The sequence below is a fragment of the Lepisosteus platostomus genome, chromosome 4, assembly GCF_059453375.1.
Source record: "Lepisosteus platostomus isolate fLepPlt1 chromosome 4, fLepPlt1.hap1, whole genome shotgun sequence".
Lineage (NCBI taxonomy): Eukaryota > Metazoa > Chordata > Actinopteri > Semionotiformes > Lepisosteidae > Lepisosteus > Lepisosteus platostomus.
The window spans coordinates 47,071,794-47,091,106 of NC_142614.1; positions in this window are offsets into that span (position 1 = coordinate 47,071,794).

Sequence of the window (19,313 nt, forward strand, 5' to 3'; positions counted from 1 at the left end):
TTTTTCTATAAGTACCCGAGCTAGGGTTAGGGTTAGGGTTTAAACACTCCTGGAAATGTTTTGATGCATTTTCTGTGCATTCAGATGCGTTTAAATTCCAGGAAAGGTGTTGTTCTGTTGTTTCCTCAACAAATACATTTTGCCCAATTTTGCAGTTTTTGCTTAGCCATGTACCTGTCAATCAAAAATGGTCAAAAATCCAAATTTTGCAAGCACAGTTTCTGCATGATAATATCACTTATTTTTGCATTTCAGTCTATATAAAATGATGTTTTGCGGTAAGATTTAGTGGCAATTGTAATACGAACCTTTACATGGAACAATATATGCTTATTGTATACTTTATTTCTGATGCAGGTTACAAAAGGAAGAAATAGTGGAAATTTAAAACAGATTCACATTAGATACATTTGTTATACTCCAAGACTGCTACATTAAGTATTTCTGAGTGATCTGGAGTCATTTGGGTAACATTTTTAGCACAGTGTTTTGATGCTGGGATTTAGAAACTTTTTCTATAAGTACCCGAGCTAGGGTTAGGGTTAGGGTTTAAACACTCCTGGAAATGTTTTGATGCATTTTCTGTGGTTTCAGATGCATTTAAATTCCAGGAAAGGTGTTGTTTTGTTGTTTCCTCAACAAATACATTTTGCCCAATTTTGCAGTTTTTGCTTAGCCATGTACCTGTCAATCAAAAATGGTTAAAAGTCCAAAGTTTGCAAACACACTTTCTGCATGATAACCTCAATTATTTTTGCATTTCAGTCTATATAAAATGATGCTTTGCGTTAAGATTTAGTGGCAATTGTAATACGAACCTTTACATGGAACAATATATGCTTATTGTATACTTTATTTCTGATGCAGGTTACAAAAAGAAGAAATAGTGCAAATTTAAAACAGATTCACATTAGATACATTTATTATACTCCAAGACTGCTACATTAAGTATTTCTGAGTGATCTGGAGTCATTTGGGTAACATTTTTAGCACAGTGTTTTGATGCCGGGATTTTGAAACTTTTTCTATAAGTACCCGAGCTAGGGTTAGGGTTTAAACACTCCTGGAAATGTTTTGATGCATTTTCTGTGCTTTCAGATGCGTTTAAATTCCAGGAAAGGTGTTGTTCTGTTGTTTCCTCAACAAATACATTTTGCCCAATTTTGCAGTTTTTGCTTAGCCATGTACCTGTCAATCAAAAATAGTCAAAAATCCAAAGTTTGCGAATACACTTTCTGCATGATAATCTCACTTATTTTTGCAATTCAGTCTATATAAAATGATGCTTTGCGGTAAGATTTAGTGGCAATTGTAATACGAACCTTTACATGGAACAATATATGCTTATTGTATACTTTATTTCTGATGCAGGTTACAAAAAGAAGAAATAGTGCAAATTTAAAACAGATTCACATTAGATACATTCTTTATACCCCAACACTGCTACATTAAGAATTTCTGAGTGATCTGGAGTCATTTGGGTCACATTTTTAGCACAGTGTTTTGATGCCGGGATTTTAAATCGTTTTCTATAAGTACCCGAGCTAGGGTTAGGGTTTAAACACTCCTGGAAATGTTTTGATGCATTTTCTGTGATTTCAGATGCATTTAAATTCCAGGAAAGGTGTTGTTTTGTTGTTTCCTCAACAAATAAATTTTGCCCAATTTTGCAGTTTTTGCTTAGCCATGTACCTGTCAATCAAAAATGGTCAAAAATCCAAATTTTGCAAGCACAGTTTCTGCATGATAATCTCACTTATTTTTGCATTTCAGTCTACATAAAATTGTTTTGCGGTAAGATTTAGTTTCAATTGTAATACAAACCTTTTAATGGAACAATATATGCTTATTGTATACTTTATTTCTGATGCAGGTTACAAAATGAAGAAATAGTGCAAATTTAAAACAGATTCACATTAGATACATTTGTTATACTCCAAGACTGCTACATTAAGTATTTCTGAGTGATCCGGAGTCATTTGGGTAACATTTTTAGCACAGTGTTTTGATGCTGGTATTTAGATACTTTTTCTATAAGTACACGAGCTAGGGTTAGGGTTAGGGTTTAAACACTCCTGGAAATGTTTTGATGCATTTTCTGTGGTTTCAGATGCATTTAAATTCCAGGAAAGGTGTTGTTTTGTTGTTTCCTCAACAAATAAATTTTGCCCAATTTTGCAGTTTTTGCTTAGCCACGTACCTGTCAATCAAAAATGGTCAAAATTCCAAAGTTTGCAAACACACTTTCTGCATGTTAATTTCACTTATTTTTGCATTTCAGTCTACATAAAATGATGCTTTGCGGTAAGATTTAGTGGCAATTGTCATACGAACCTTTACATGGAACAATATATGCTTATTGTATACTTTATTTCTGATGCAGGTTACAAAAAGAAGAAATAGTGCAAATTTAAAACAGATTCACATTAGATACATTCTTTATACCACAACACTGCTACATTAAGTATTTCTGAGTGATCTGGAGTCATTTGGGTAACATTTATAGCACAGTGTTTTGATGCCGGGATCTTGAAACTTTTTCTATAAGTACCCGAGCTAGGGTTAGGGTTTAAACACTCCTGGAAATGTTTTGATGCATTTTCTGTGATTTCAGATGCATTTAAATTCCAGGAAAGGTGTTGTTTTGTTGTTTCCTCAACAAATACATTTTGCCCAATTTTGCAGTTTTTGCTTAGCCACGTACCTGTCAATCAAAAATGGTCAAAATTCCAAAGTTTGCAAACACACTTTCTGCATGTTAATTTCACTTATTTTTGCATTTCAGTCTATATAAAATGATGCTTTGCGGTAAGATTTAGTGGCAATTGTCATACGAACCTTTACATGGAACAATATATGCTTATTGTATACTTTATTTCTGATGCAGGTTACAAAAAGAAGAAATAGTGCAAATTTAAATCAGATTCACATTAGATACATTTGTTATACTCCAAGACTGCTACATTAAGTATTTCTGAGTGATCTGGAGTCATTTGGGTAACATTTTTAGCACAGTGTTTTGATGATGGGATTTTGAAACTTTTTCTATAAGTATCCGAGCTAGGGTTAGGGTTAGGATTTATACACTCCTGGAAATGTTTTGATGCATTTTCTGTGGTTTCAGATGCGTTTAAATTGCAGGAAAGGTGTTGTTTTGTTGTTTCCTCAACAAATACATTTTGCCCAATTTTGCAGTTTTTGCTTAGCCATGTACCTGTCAATCAAAAATGGTCAAAAATCCAAAGTTTGCGAATACACTTTCTGCATGATAATCTCACTTATTTTTGCAATTCAGTCTATATAAAATGATGCTTTGCGGTAAGATTTAGTGGCAATTGTAATACGAACCTTTACATGGAACAATATACTGTATGCTTATTGTGTACTTTATTTCTGATGCAGGTTACAAAAAGAAGAAATAGTGCAAATTTAAAACAGATTCACATTAGATACATTCTTTATACGCCAACACTGCTACATTAAGTATTTCTGAGTTATCTGGAGTCATTTGGGTAACATTTTTAGCACAGTGTTTTGATGCCGGGATTTTTAAACTTTTTCTATAAGTACCCGAGCTAGGGTTAGGGTTTAAACACTCCTGGAAATGTTTTGATGCATTTTCTGTGATTTCAGATACGTTTAAATTCCAGGAAAGGTGTTGTTTTGTTGTTTGCTCAACAAATACATTTTGCCCAATTTTGCAGTTTTTGCTTAGCCACGTACCTGTCAATCAAAAATGGTCAAAATTCCAAAGTTTGCAATCACACTTTCTGCATGTTAATTTCACTTATTTTTGCATTTCAGTCTACATAAAATGATACTTTGCGGTAAGATTTAGTGGCAATTGTCATACGAACCTTTACATGGAACAATATATGCTTATTGTATACTTTATTTCTGATGCAGGTTACAAAAAGAAGAAATAGTGCAAATTTAAATCAGATTCACATTAGATACATTTATTATACTCCAAGACTGCTACATTAAGTATTTCTGAGTGATCTGGAGTCATTTGGGTAACATTTATAGCACAGTGTTTTGATGCCGGGATTTTGAAACTTTTTCTATAAGTACCCAAGCTAGGGTTAGGGTTTAAACACTCCTGGAAATGTTTTGATGCATTTTCTGTGCTTTCAGATGCGTTTAAATTCCAGGAAAGGTGTTGTTCTGTTGTTTCCTCAACAAATACATTTTGCCCAATTTTGCAGTTTTTGCTTAGCCATGTACCTGTCATACAAAAATGGTCAAAAATCCAAAGTTTGCAAATACACTTTCTGCATGATAATCTCACTTATTTTTGCATTTCAGTCTACATAAAATTATGTTTTGCGGTAAGATTTAGTTTCAATTGTAATACAAACCTTTTAATGGAACAATATATGCTTATTGTATACTTTATTTCTGATGCAGGTTACAAAATGAAGAAATAGTGCAAATTGAAAACAGATTCACATTAGATACATTTGTTATACTCCAAGACTGCTACATTAAGTATTTCTGAGTGATCTGGAGTCATTTGGGTAACATTTTTAGCACAGTGTTTTGATGATGGGATTTTGAAACTTTTTCTATAAGTATCCGAGCTAGGGTTAGGGTTAGGATTTATACACTCCTGGAAATGTTTTGATGCATTTTCTGTGCTTTCAGATGCGTTTAAATTGCAGGAAAGGTGTTGTTTTGTTGTTTCCTCAACAAATACATTTTGCCCAATTTTGCAGTTTTTGCTTAGCCATGTACCTGTCAATCAAAAATGGTCAAAATTCCAAAGTTTGCAAACACACTTTCTGCATGTTAATCTCACTTATTTTTGCATTTCAGTCTATATAAAATGATGCTTTGCGGTAAGATTTAGTGGCAATTGTAATACGAACCTTTACATGGAACAATATATGCTTATTGTATACTTTATTTCTGATGCAGGTTACAAAAAGAAGAAATAGTGCAAATTTAAATCAGATTCACATTAGATACATTTATTATACTCCAAGACTGCTACATTAAGTATTTCTGAGTGATCTGGAGTCACTTGGGTAACATTTTTAGCACAGTGTTTTGATGCCGGGATTTTGAAACTTTTTCTATAAGTACCCGAGCTAGGAATAGGGTTAGGGTTTAAACACTCCTGGAAACGTTTTGATGCATTTTCTGTGGTTTCAGATGCGTTTAAATTCCAGGAAAGGTGTTGTTTTGTTGTTTCCTCAACAAATAAATTTTGCCCAATTTTGCAGTTTTTGCTTAGCCATGTACCTGTCAATCAAAAATGGTCAAAAATCCAAAGTTTGCAAACACACTTTCTGCATGATAATGTCACTTATTTTTTCATTTCAGTCTATATAAAATGATGCTTTGCGGTAAGATTTAGTGGCAATTGTAATACGAACCTTTACTTGGAACAATATATGCTTATTGTATACTTTATTTCTGATGCAGGTTACAAAAAGAAGAAATAGTGCAAATTTAAATCAGATTCACATTAGATACATTTATTATACTCCAAGACTGCTACATTAAGTATTTCTGAGTGATCTGGAGTCACTTGGGTAACATTTTTAGCACAGTGTTTTGATGCCGGGATTTTGAAACTTTTTCTATAAGTACCCGAGCTAGGGTTAGGGTTAGGGTTTAAACACTCCTGGAAATGTTTTGATGCATTTTCTGTGGTTTCAGATGCGTTTAAATTCCAGGAAAGGTGTAGTTTTGTTGTTTCCTCAACAAATACATTTTGCCCAATTTTGCAGTTTTTGCTTAGCCATGTACCTGTCAATCAAAAATGGTCAAAAATCCAAAGTTTGCAAATACACTTTCTGCATGATAATCTCACTTATTTTTACATTTCAGTCTATCTAAATGATGCTTTGCGGTAAGATTTAGTGGCAATTGTAATACGAACCTTTACATGGAATAATATATGCTTATTGTATACTTTATTTCTGATGCAGGTTACAAAAAGAAGAAATAGTGCAAATTTAAAACAAATTCACATTAGATACATTTATTATACTCCAAGACTGCTACATTAAGTATTTCTGAGTGATCTGGAGTCATTTGGGTAACATTTTTAGCACAGTGTTTTGATGCTGGGATTTAGAAACTTTTTCTTTAAGTACCCGAGCTAGGGTTAGGGTTAGGGTTTAAACACTCCTGGAAATGTTTTGATGCATTTTCTGTGGTTTCAGATGCATTTAAATTCCAGAAAAGGTGTTGTTTTGTTGTTTCCTCAACAAATACATTTTGCCCAATTTTGCAGTTTTTGCTTAGCCATGTACCTGTCAATCAAAAATGGTCAAAAATCCAAAGTTTGCAAATACACTTTCTGCATGATAATCTCACTTATTTCTGCATTTCAGTCTATATAAAATGATGTTTTGCGGTAAGATTTAGTGGCAATTGTACTATGAACCTTTACATGGAACAATATATGCTTATTGTACACTTTATTTCTGATGCAGGTTACAAAAAGAAGAAATAGTGCAAATTTAAATCAGATTCACATTAGATACATTCTTTATACGCCAACGCTGCTACATTAAGTATTTCTGAGTGATCTGGAGTCATTTGGGTAACATTTTTAGCACAGTGTTTTGATGCCGGGATTTTGAAACTTTTTCTATAAGTACCCGAGCTAGGAATAGGGTTAGGGTTTATTCAATCCTGGAAATGTTTTGATGCATTTTCTGTGCTTTCAGATGCGTTTAAATTCCAGGAAAGGTGTTGTTTTGTTGTTTCCTCAACAAATACATTTTGCCCAATTTTGCAGTTTTTGCTTAGCCATGTACCTGTCAATCAAAAATGGTCAAAAATCCAAAGTTTGCAAACACACTTTCTGCATGATAATCTCACTTATTTTTACATTTCAGTCTATATAAAATGATGTTTTGCGGTAAGATTTAGATTCAATTGTAATACGAACCTTTACATGGAACAATATATGCTTATTGTATACTTTATTTCTGATGCAGGTTACAAAAAGAAGAAATAGTGCAAATTTAAATCAGATTCACAACAGATACATTTATTATACTCCAAGACTGCTACATTAAGTATTTCTGAGTGATCTGGAGTCACTTGGGTAACATTTTTAGCACTGTGTTTTGATGCCGGGATTTAGAAACTTTTTCTATAAGTACCCGAGCTAGGGTTAGGGTTAGGGTTTATTCAATCCTGGAAATGTTTTGATGCATTTTCTGTGCTTTCAGATGCGTTTAAATTCCAGGAAAGGTGTTCTCTTGTTGTTTCCTCAACAAATAAATTTTGCCCAATTTTGCAGTTTTTGCTTAGCCATGTACCTGTCAATAAAAAATGGTCAAAAATCCAAAGTTTGCAAATACACTTTCTGCATGATAATCTCACTTATTTTTGCATTTCAGTCTATATAAAATGATGCTTTGCGGTAAGATTTAGTGGCAATTGTAATACGAACCTTTACATGGAACAATATATGCTTATTGTATACTTTATTTCTGATGCAGGTTACAAAAAGAAGAAATAGTGCAAATTTAAAACAGATTCACATTAGATACATTCTTTATACGCCAACACTGCTACATTAAGTATTTCTGAGTGATCTGGAGTCATTTGGGTAACATTTTAGCACAGTGTTTTGATGCCGGGATTTTGAAACTTTTTCTATAAGTACCCGAGCTAGGGTTAGGGTTAAGGTTTAAACACTCCTGGAAATGTTTTGATGCATTTTCTGTGCTTTCAGATGCGTTTAAATTCCAGGAAAGGTGTAGTTTTGTTGTTTCCTCAACAAATAAATTTTGCCCAATTTTGCAGTTTTTGCTGAGCCATGTACCTGTCAATCAAAAATGGTCAAAAATCCAAAGTTTGCAAACACACTTTCTGCATGATAATGTCACTTATTTTTTCATTTCAGTCTATATAAAATGATGCTTTGCGGTAAGATTTAGTGGCAATTGTAATACGAACCTTTACATGGAACAATATATGCTTATTGTATACTTTATTTCTAATGCAGGTTACAAAAAGAAGAAATAGTGCAAATTTAAATCAGATTCACATTAGATACATTTATTATACTCCAAGACTGCTACATTAAGTATTTCTGAGTGATCTGGAGTCACTTGGGTAACATTTTTAGCACAGTGTTTTGATGCTGGGATTTAGAAACTTTTTCTATAAGTACCCGAGCTAGGGTTAGGGTTAGGGTTTAAACACTCCTGGAAATGTTTTGATGCATTTTATGTGGTTTCAGATACATTTAAATTCCAGGAAAGGTGTTGTTTTGTTGTTTCCTCAACAAATACATTTTGCCCAATTTTGCAGTTTTTGCTTAGCCATGTACCTGTCAATCAAAAATGGTCAAAAATCCAAAGTTTGCAAACACACTTTCTGCATGATAATGTCACTTATTTTTTCATTTCAGTCTATATAAAATGATGCTTTGCGGTAAGATTTAGTGGCAATTGTAATACGAACCTTTACATGGAACAATATATGCTTATTGTATACTTTATTTCTGATGCAGGTTAAAAAAGAAGAAATAGTGCAAATTTAAAACAGATTCACATTAGATACATTCTTTATACGCCAACGCTGCTACATTAAGTATTTCTGAGTGATCTGGAGTCATTTGGGTAACATTTTAGTAGAGTGTTTTGATGCCGGGATTTTGAAACTTTTTCTATAAGTACACGAGCTTGGGTTAGGGTTAGGGTTTAAACACTCCTGGAAATGTTTTGATGCATTTTCTGTGCTTTCAGATGCGTTTAAATTCCAGGAAAGGTGTTGTTTTGTTGTTTCCTCAACAAATACATTTTGCCCAATTTTGCAGTTTTTGCTTAGCAATGTACCTGTCAATCAAAAATGGTCAAAAATCCAAAGTTTGCAAGCACACTTTCTGCATGATAATCTCACTTATTTTTACATTTCAGTCTATATAAAATGATGTTTTGCAGTAAGATTTAATGGCAATTGTAATACGAACCTTTACATGGAACATTATTTGCTTATTGTATACTTTATTTCTGATGCAGGTTACAAAAAGAAGAAATAGTGCAAATTTAAAACAGATTCACATTAGATACATTCTTTATACGCCAACGCTGCTACATTAAGTATTTCTGAGTGATCTGGAGTCATTTGGGTAACATTTTAGCACAGTGTTTTGATGCCGGGATTTTGAAACTTTTTCTATAAGTACACAAGCTTGGGTTAGGGTTAGGGTTTAAACACTCCTGGAAATGTTTTGATGCATTTTCTGTGCTTTCAGATGCGTTTAAATTCCAGGAAAGGTGTTGTTTTGTTGTTTCCTCAACAAATACATTTTGCCCAATTTTGCAGTTTTTGCTTAGCCATGTACCTGTCAATCAAAAATGGTCAAAAATCCAAAATTGCAAGCACACTTTCTGCATGATAATCTCACTTATTTTTACATTTCAATCTATATAAAATGATGTTTTGCGGTAAGATTTAGATTCAATTGTAATACGAACCTTTACATGGAACAATATATGCTTATTGTATACTTTATTTCTGATGCAGGTTACAAAAAGAAGAAATAGTGCAAATTTAAATCAGATTCACAACAGATACATTTATTATACTCCAAGACTGCTACATTAAGTATTTCTGAGTGATCTGGAGTCACTTGGGTAACATTTTTAGCACTGTGTTTTGATGCCGGGATTTAGAAACTTTTTCTTTAAGTACCCGAGCTAGGGTTAGGGTTAGGGTTTATTCAATCCTGGAAATGTTTTGATGCATTTTCTGTACTTTCAGATGCGTTTAAATTCCAGGAAAGGTGTTCTCTTGTTGTTTCCTCAACAAATAAATTTTGCCCAATTTTGCAGTTTTTGCTTAGCCATGTACCTGTCAATCAAAAATGGTCAAAAATCCAAAGTTTGCAAATACACTTTCTGCATGATAATCTCACTTATTTTTGCATTTCAGTCTATATAAAATGATGCTTTGCGGTAAGATTTAGTGGTAATTGTAATACGAACCTTTACATGGAACAATATATGCTTATTGTATACTTTATTTCTGATGCAGGTTACAAAAAGAAGAAATAGTGCAAATTTAAAACAGATTCACATTAGATACATTCTTTATACGCCAACGCTGCTACATTAAGTATTTCTGAGTGATCTGGAGTCATTTGGGTAACATTTTAGCACAGTGTTTTGATGCCGGGATTTTGAAACTTTTTCTATAAGTACCCGAGCTAGGATTAGGGTTAGGGTTTAAACACTCCTGGAAATGTTTTGATGCATTTTCTGTGGTTTCAGATGCATTTAAATTCCAGGAAAGGTGTTGTTTTGTTGTTTCCTCAACAAATACATTTTGCCCAATTTTGCAGTTTTTGCTTAGCCATGTACCTGTCAATCAAAAATGGTCAAAAACCCAAAGTTTGCAAACACACTTTCTGCATGATAATCTCACTTATTTTTGCATTTCAGTCTATATAAAATGATGCTTTGCGGTAAGATTTAGTGGCAATTGTAATACGAACCTTTACATGGAACAATATATGCTTATTGTATACTTTATTTCTGATGCAGGTTACAAAAAGAAGAAATAGTGCAAATTTAAAACAGATTCACATTAGATACATTCTTTATACGCCAACACTGCTACATTAAGTATTTCTGAGTTATCTGGAGTCATTTGGGTAACATTTTTAGCACAGTGTTTTGATGCTGGGATTTAGAAACTTTTTCTATAAGTACCCGAGCTAGGGTTAGGGTTAGGGTTTAAACACTCCTGGAAATGTTTTGATGCATTTTCTGTGGTTTCAGATGCATTTAAATTCCAGAAAAGGTGTTGTTTTGTTGTTTCCTCAACAAATACATTTTGCCCAATTTTGCAGTTTTTGCTTAGCCATGTACCTGTCAATCAAAAATGGTCAAAAATCCAAAGTTTGCAAATACACTTTCTGCATGATAATCTCACTTATTTTTGCATTTCAGTCTATATAAAATGATGTTTTGCGGTAAGATTTAGTGGCAATTGTACTACGAACCTTTACATGGAACAATATATGCTTATTGTATACTTTATTTCTGATGCAGGTTACAAAAAGAAGAAATAGTGCAAATTTAAATCAGATTCACATTAGATACATTCTTTATACGCCAACGCTGCTACATTAAGTATTTCTGAGTGATCTGGAGTCATTTGGGTAACATTTTTAGCACAGTGTTTTGATGCCGGGATTTTGAAACTTTTTCTATAAGTACCCGAGCTAGGGTTAGGGTTTATACAATCCTGGAAATGTTTTGATGCATTTTCTGTGATTTCAGATGCATTTAAATTCCAGGAAAGGTGTAGTTTTGTTGTTTCCTCAACAAATAAATTTTGCCCAATTTTGCAGTTTTTGCTGAGCCATGTACCTGTCAATCAAAAATGGTCAAAAATCCAAAGTTTGCAAACACACTTTCTGCATGATAATGTCACTTATTTTTTCATTTCAGTCTATATAAAATGATGCTTTGCGGTAAGATTTAGTGGCAATTGTAATACGAACCTTTACATGGAACAATATATGCTTATTGTATACTTTATTTCTGATGCAGGTTACAAAAAGAAGAAATAGTGCAAATTTAAAACAGATTCACATTAGATACATTTATTATACTCCAAGACTGCTACATTAAGTATATCTGAGTGATCTGGAGTCATTTGGGTAACATTTTTAGCACAGTGTTTTGATGCCGGGATTTTGAAACTTTTTCTATAAGTACCCGAGCTAGGAATAGGGTTAGGGTTTAAACACTCCTGGAAATGTTTTGATGCATTTTCTGTGGTTTCAGATGCGTTTAAATTCCAGGAAAGGTGTTGTTTTGTTGTTTCCTCAACAAATAAATTTTGTCCAATTTTGCAGTTTTTGCTTAGCCATGTGCCTGTCATTCAAAAATGGTCAAAAACACAAAGTTTGCAAACACAATTTCTGCATGATAATCTCACTTATTTTTGCATTTCAGTCTATATAAAATGATGTTTTGCGGTAAGATTTAGTGGCAATTGTACTACGAACCTTTACATGGAACAATATATGCTTATTGTATACTTTATTTCTAATGCAGGTTACAAAAAGAAAAATAGTGCAAATTTAAATCAGATTCACATTAGATACATTTATTATACTCCAAGACTGCTACATTAAGTATTTCTGAGTGATCTGGAGTCACTTGGGTAACATTTTTAGCACAGTGTTTTGATGCTGGGATTTAGAAACTTTTTCTATAAGTACCCGAGCTAGGGTTAGGGTTTATACAATCCTGGAAATGTTTTGATGCATTTTCTGTGATTTCAGATGCATTTAAATTCCAGGAAAGGTGTTGTTTTGTTGTTTCCTCAACAAATACATTTTGCCCAATTTTGCAGTTTTTGCTTAGCCATGTACCTGTCAATCAAAAATGGTCAAAAATCCAAAGTTTGCAAACACACTTTCTGCATGATAATGTCACTTATTTTTTCATTTCAGTCTATATAAAATGATGCTTTGCGGTAAGATTTAGTGGCAATTGTAATACGAACCTTTACATGGAACAATATATGCTTATTGTATACTTTATTTCTGATGCAGGTTAAAAAAGAAGAAATAGTGCAAATTTAAAACAGATTCACATTAGATACATTCTTTATACGCCAACGCCTCTACATTAAGTATTTCTGAGTGATCTGGAGTCATTTGGGTAACATTTTAGCACAGTGTTTTGATGCCGGGATTTTGAAACTTTTTCTATAAGTACACGAGCTTGGGTTAGGGTTAGGGTTTAAACACTCCTGGAAATGTTTTGATGCATTTTCTGTGCTTTCAGATGCGTTTAAATTCCAGGAAAGGTGTTGTTTTGTTGTTTCCTCAACAAATACATTTTGCCCAATTTTGCAGTTTTTGCTTAGCCATGTACCTGTCAATCAAAAATGGTCAAAAATCCAAAGTTTGCAAGCACACTTTCTGCATGATAATCTCACTTATTTTTACATTTCAGTCTATATAAAATGATGTTTTGCGGTAAGATTTAATGGCAATTGTAATACGAACCTTTACATGGAACATTATATGCTTATTGTATACTTTATTTCTGATGCAGGTTACAAAAAGAAGAAATAGTGCAAATTTAAAACAGATTCACATTAGATACATTCTTTATACGCCAACGCTGCTACATTAAGTATTTCTGAGTGATCTGGAGTCATTTGGGTAACATTTTAGCACAGTGTTTTGATGCCGGGATTTTGAAACTTTTTCTATAAGTACACAAGCTTGGGTTAGGGTTAGGGTTTAAACACTCCTGGAAATGTTTTGATGCATTTTCTGTGGTTTCAGATGCGTTTAAATTCCAGGAAAGGTGTTGTTTTGTTGTTTCCTCAACAAATACATTTTGCCCAATTTTGCAGTTTTTGCTTAGCCATGTACCTGTCAATCAAAAATGGTCAAAAATCCAAAATTGCAAGCACACTTTCTGCATGATAATCTCACTTATTTTTACATTTCAATCTATATAAAATGATGTTTTGCGGTAAGATTTAGATTCAATTGTAATACGAACCTTTACATGGAACAATATATGCTTATTGTATACTTTATTTCTGATGCAGGTTACAAAAAGAAGAAATAGTGCAAATTTAAATCAGATTCACAACAGATACATTTATTATACTCCAAGACTGCTACATTAAGTATTTCTGAGTGATCTGGAGTCACTTGGGTAACATTTTTAGCACTGTGTTTTGATGCCGGGATTTAGAAACTTTTTCTATAAGTACCTGAGCTAGGGTTAGGGTTAGGGTTTATTCAATCCTGGAAATGTTTTGATGCATTTTCTGTGCTTTCAGATGCGTTTAAATTCCAGGAAAGGTGTTCTCTTGTTGTTTCCTCAACAAATACATGTTGCCCAATTTTGCAGTTTTTGCTTAGCCATGTACCTGTCAATCAAAAATGGTAAAAAACCCAAAGTTTGCAAACACACTTTCTGCATGATAATCTCACTTATTTTTGCATTTCAGTCTATATAGAATGATGCTTTGCGGTAAGATTAAGTGGCAATTGTAATACGAACCTTTACATGGAACAATATACAGATGCAGCCATTCAAAATGGGTGAGGTATTTCGCGGCATACCCCGGTGGGCGTGTCACAGTATCACGCGGTATCACGCATTTCACGTGTGTCACGTGACTAACTATCCGGCGTCGCCTTGTAAAACCGCCAGGGGGAGCTTAACCTCTCATGTACAGCATTTGAGCCTTTAATTTTGAACTGTGTATTACAGCATGTTAATCATCAGTCATTAAAATGTTGGTATATATTATGAAAGCAAGATTGCTCAGTTGGACAGAAGTACACAACCTACCTTTATCAGAAATATTTATGCATCAAAGCCTTTACTGAAGATATTACTAATAGTATTAATAATGGATGACTTTGGACAAGCTGTATACTCAAAGTATAATTTCTTTAGCACATTTGTACAAGCACTTGGAATCTGTCCAAGCCATACTTTGTCAGGCATTTTGTTTTACTTCAACGGGGCATAAAAACTTCCTTGCTTTTAACAGGGCGTTTCATAATTTCTAGCTACGAAAATGATTTAAAATGCGACACCTATCATTCAACTAGAGCTTAAAATATCACAAGGAAAAATACACACCGGTATTCCATTTCTCCCTAAACATTGTAAGCTTCGAAGTCTTTAACTAACGTGATACCGGAGTCAACAAGCATACTTTTAGAATTTGATTAAAAGGGAATATAATATGGAATCGCGTATCTAAAGAATTTAATAACGGTATGATTATATCCGTGTACTGCGGCAGGACTGTGTAAGGCTGTTTCGCCTACCTGAACATGCGAGCTGTCTTGTAGCCTACTGGTCTAGGTGCGTGACTTCCAACTGGCAGGTTGTGTGTTCGAATCCAGCTGGTGCTGGACTTTTATTTTAACAAACATTTCTTCGAAAAAATAGGTAAGCGATATTATGGACAATCAATTGACTTTTATATTTCAAAATATCGCAACATGATCGATATTTGCGATATTTTGAATATATCTTCCCTTCTGACAGTGGTTCCTGCTTCTATTGTGTGTGTGTGTGCAACAGTAAATTTTTATAGAGAAATGGAGGCGGGACAGTATGCGTTACAATATAAACATTTATATTGATTTAAATCGTGTTCTGATTTAAATCGCAAACGCGTGTTTAATTATGTGTTTTTTAATCATGATCAGGCTAATGCATTTCTACATTTTCTGTATGAACCAGCTTAGAGGTTCATACAGAAAGACAGCTTGTGTTTAAATTGAGTGTAAGGTAATTTATGCTTCTAAAGTCATGGTCAGTATTGTTGTACTGTGCTGTACTGTGTCACATTATTTTATAGCGTTTTTATTGCGTTATTAAATCCGGTGGCGCTGTGTTAGTTTCCTGACTCACATTATTTAAACTGCGACACTGATCATTCATCTCTAAATAAACTTTATTTTATATAGCATTTTAAGCGAATAGGTAATTAGATTGCTCATAAACCTAATCACTTTTTCTACATAAACACAGCGTGATTGCTCTCTGAAAATGCTTTTCCTTTATTTTTAAAGTAGGCTCAGATTTCAACTATAGATCGTATTATTATAAACTTTCTTGGAAAAATGTATTTTATGTAAACCATGTTTGCTATTAATTCATTTAGGGCTAAAATACGTTCATTGTCTTCTAATCGAGTCGAGTTGACATTGGAAGCCTGCCACACCCGGACCGTTAAACCAACGCATTAGCACGTCAAAGCCCATTGAGCCAGTATTGGCTTTAGTATCCCCCCCTTCTCCCCTCAATTCAATTCAATTCAAGGTGTTTTATTTACATGACAGATGGGTACAAGCAGTGTTGGGTACTGTATGTATATTGTAACGCTTACGGCAGACAGGCACTGTGTAGGAGCCGACGCACCAGAGCAGCGCCTGCAATTTTTATATTTATAACTTAGTTTTTAAAATTAGTCAAGCAATACGAAGCATCTCCTTTTACTTAGTGCCTGAGCATACTGCAACGCGTGTGAAGCCCATAAACGATATTAATTTTGGAACTTAAACATACAGTATATGGCTGGTCTCGGTACTTTAAAGAAAACATACACACCAGTATTCCATTTCTCCCTAAACATTTTAAGCATCGAAGTCTTTAACTAACGCGATACCGGAGTCAACAAGCATACTTTTAGAATTTGATTAAAAGGGAATATAATATGGAATCGCGTATCTACAGAATTTAAAGACCAGACAATCGCAAACTCATTTTCAATAAAATTATTTTATTCATTCAGCAGTTTGTGAGAGGGACATCCAGCAGGGAGAGACACACACACCGGTTTTCATTGACAACATTGTTTTTTTTTCAATTCCTCTTGTCTAACAGGAATGTTTTGTTTGTGGACAGACTGTTAGACAAGAGGAAAAGACTGCCTCCTCCTACGAAGCATTTCGTTGATCCGATCACGAATTCTTTTCCAGTCGTACGCAGCAAGGGTTGAGAATCTCCGATTCACCATCGTACTAATGGTTTCCCGGAGATTGGGTTAAAAAAAACTAAAAACATACTAACAACTGTGCCATCCTACTCCTTAGTTAATACATTTTATTATTCATAAACAGTTAACATTGTTAGCAAAATATTTTGAATTATATTTAACCCTATTTTTTCTTTAGTTTTGTATTTAACTTATTATATGATAGTCAGACTTAATGTATATTTGAACAATGAAAATATATTTTTACAAGATTTTACATTAAGCACTTAAAATTAATATGGTTAATAATAGTAAACTGTAACATGCTGTAACAAGATCGGTTACAAGAAGAAAATGCTTTCAGAGAAAATGTTTCAACCAAACCTGTTCCCACACACCCCGCCCCCACTACCATTAGAATATACACAAACATTTTAGCGTTTCATTCTGAGCAGAAGACCCTCACACCTGAAGAGTGCTGGCTGTGACGAATTAAACCGGTTTTACAGGTTTCAATCACAGACCATGTGACATGGGACTCAGTAAACTACAGTAACACCGTATTTGATAACGCTTTAAAAACGCTATAAAATAATGTGACTTGGCACAGAACAAGTTTACAACACAGTACAAAGATAAATGCTGACCATGACTTTAGAAGCATAAATTGCCTTACACTCAATTTAAACACAAGCTGTCTTTAGCCCTCTAAGCTGGTTCATACAGAAATGTAGAGATCTAGGCTCAGAACACACAGCTTCATTAGCGAATACATATGCAGGACAACTAGAGAAGACGTTTTACAGAGGGTGGATTTTTAGAAACATCCCATCAGACATCCCATCATATTCACAACGTGAAATCTAGAAAATAATATTACGTAACCAAAATCCGCAATATGGAAACAGAACCTGTGTAATTGTTGATAGATGATGTACTCGTAACATTTTTTCAAGACGAACTACAACATTTAAAAAATGACTTGTATGTACTTGATATCTCTAATCAATCCACGGGTCCCAGCACAAAACGAAAGTAAAACGCATACCGTTTCTCGCTTCTTATTGCTCAAAAGTAATTTGACCGTATGAAATGCATAATATAAACCTAGAAACATATACGTGAGCAGTACTTAAGCACTGTAGTATTGGTGTTAAGACATACCTCTCAAATACTGTAAATCAAGTTAAAAATATCTCAAGACCGATTCTGGTCGTAATGAAACCATGCAAGGGAGTTTTTATGTCCGTTGCAGTTCTTTTGCAACATGAATATAATTATATCGTTATTAATTTCTTGAGATACGCGATTCCATATTATATTCCCTTTTAATCAAATTCTAAAAGTATGCTTGTTGACTCCGGTATCACGTTAGTTAAAGACTTCGAAGCTTACAATGTTTAGGGAGAAATGGAATACCGGTGTGTATTTTTTTCTTTAAAGTACCGAGACCAGCCATATACTGTATGTTTATGTTAAGATTTCCCTTCAGTGGTAAAATTAGATATGAATATTCAATACTTAAACGGGCACAGTTAAGACATTAAATATACATGTACATATTGTATACAGTACAGTTTGCATACGGTAATATGTTTGTTACGCGATTAAAAAATAAATAAATAAAACTGGAAGGTCCAGCACCACCATTATGTTTATATGGTTGTTTTTGTTGGTTGGTTGTTATTATGGTTATTAATAATTCGATCTATAGTTGTAATCTGAGCCTAAATAAAAAGAAAAAGCAAGTGATTAGGTTTATGAGCAATCTAATTACTTATTCGTTTAAAACGCTATATAAAATAAAGTTTATTATTAATTTGCTGGACAGAGCGGTGAACATTATTATGCATAAGACAAAGATAACGATCCTGATCAGTTTAGAAATCTGTGTACGCTGTAAGGTTTTTACTTCTTAAACTTTTAAAATACACGTTTTGAATAGAAAGAAATCCTCTTCCTGGTAGTGTGTATAGCACGCCAGCACGTCTTTTTTCTCCAATCAGAGGGGTGTCAGATAGTGTCAGCCAATCACCATTCTGCGTTGGGTAGCAACGGGTGACTGTTCTCAGGCGGAAGATGTAAGCAGCTTAATGTTCGTGTTAAATATGTTTTTTTTAATTCAATTAAACGGGCACAGTTAAGACATCAAATATACATATACATACTGTATACAGTACAGTTTGCATACGGTAATATGTTTATGTTACGCGATTAAAAAATAAATAAATAAATAAAAAAGAAAAGTCCAGCACCAGCTGGATTCGAACACACAGCCTGCCAGCTGGTAGTCACGCACCTAGACCAGTAGGCTACAAGAGAGCTCGCATGATCAAGCAGGCGAAACAGCCCTACATAGCTCTGCCGCAGTACACGGATATAATCATACCGTTATTAAATTCTTTAGATACGCGATTCCATATTATATTCCCTTTTAATCAAATTCTAAAAGTATGCTTGTTGACTCCGGTATCACATTAGTTAAAGACTTCGAAGCTTACAATGTTTAGGGAGAAATGGAATACTGGTGTGTATTTTTTTCTTTAAAGTACCAAGACCAGCCATATACTGTATGTTTACGTTCCAAAATTAATATCGTTTATGGCCTTCACACGCGTTACAGTATGCTCCTATTCTTTTTATGCTCAGCTACTAAGATTTCCCTTCAGTGGTAAAATTCAATATCTACAACGGGCACAGTAAAGACGTTTACAGTACAGTAAGTCTTTCTACGACAGACCAACGGACCACGAGTGCCCCTGTCGGTCAACCAATCACGCACCGCGGTATCGCGTGTCATCATACCTGCGGTATCTGTACTGCGGTGTCTGTACCGCGCACTTTGA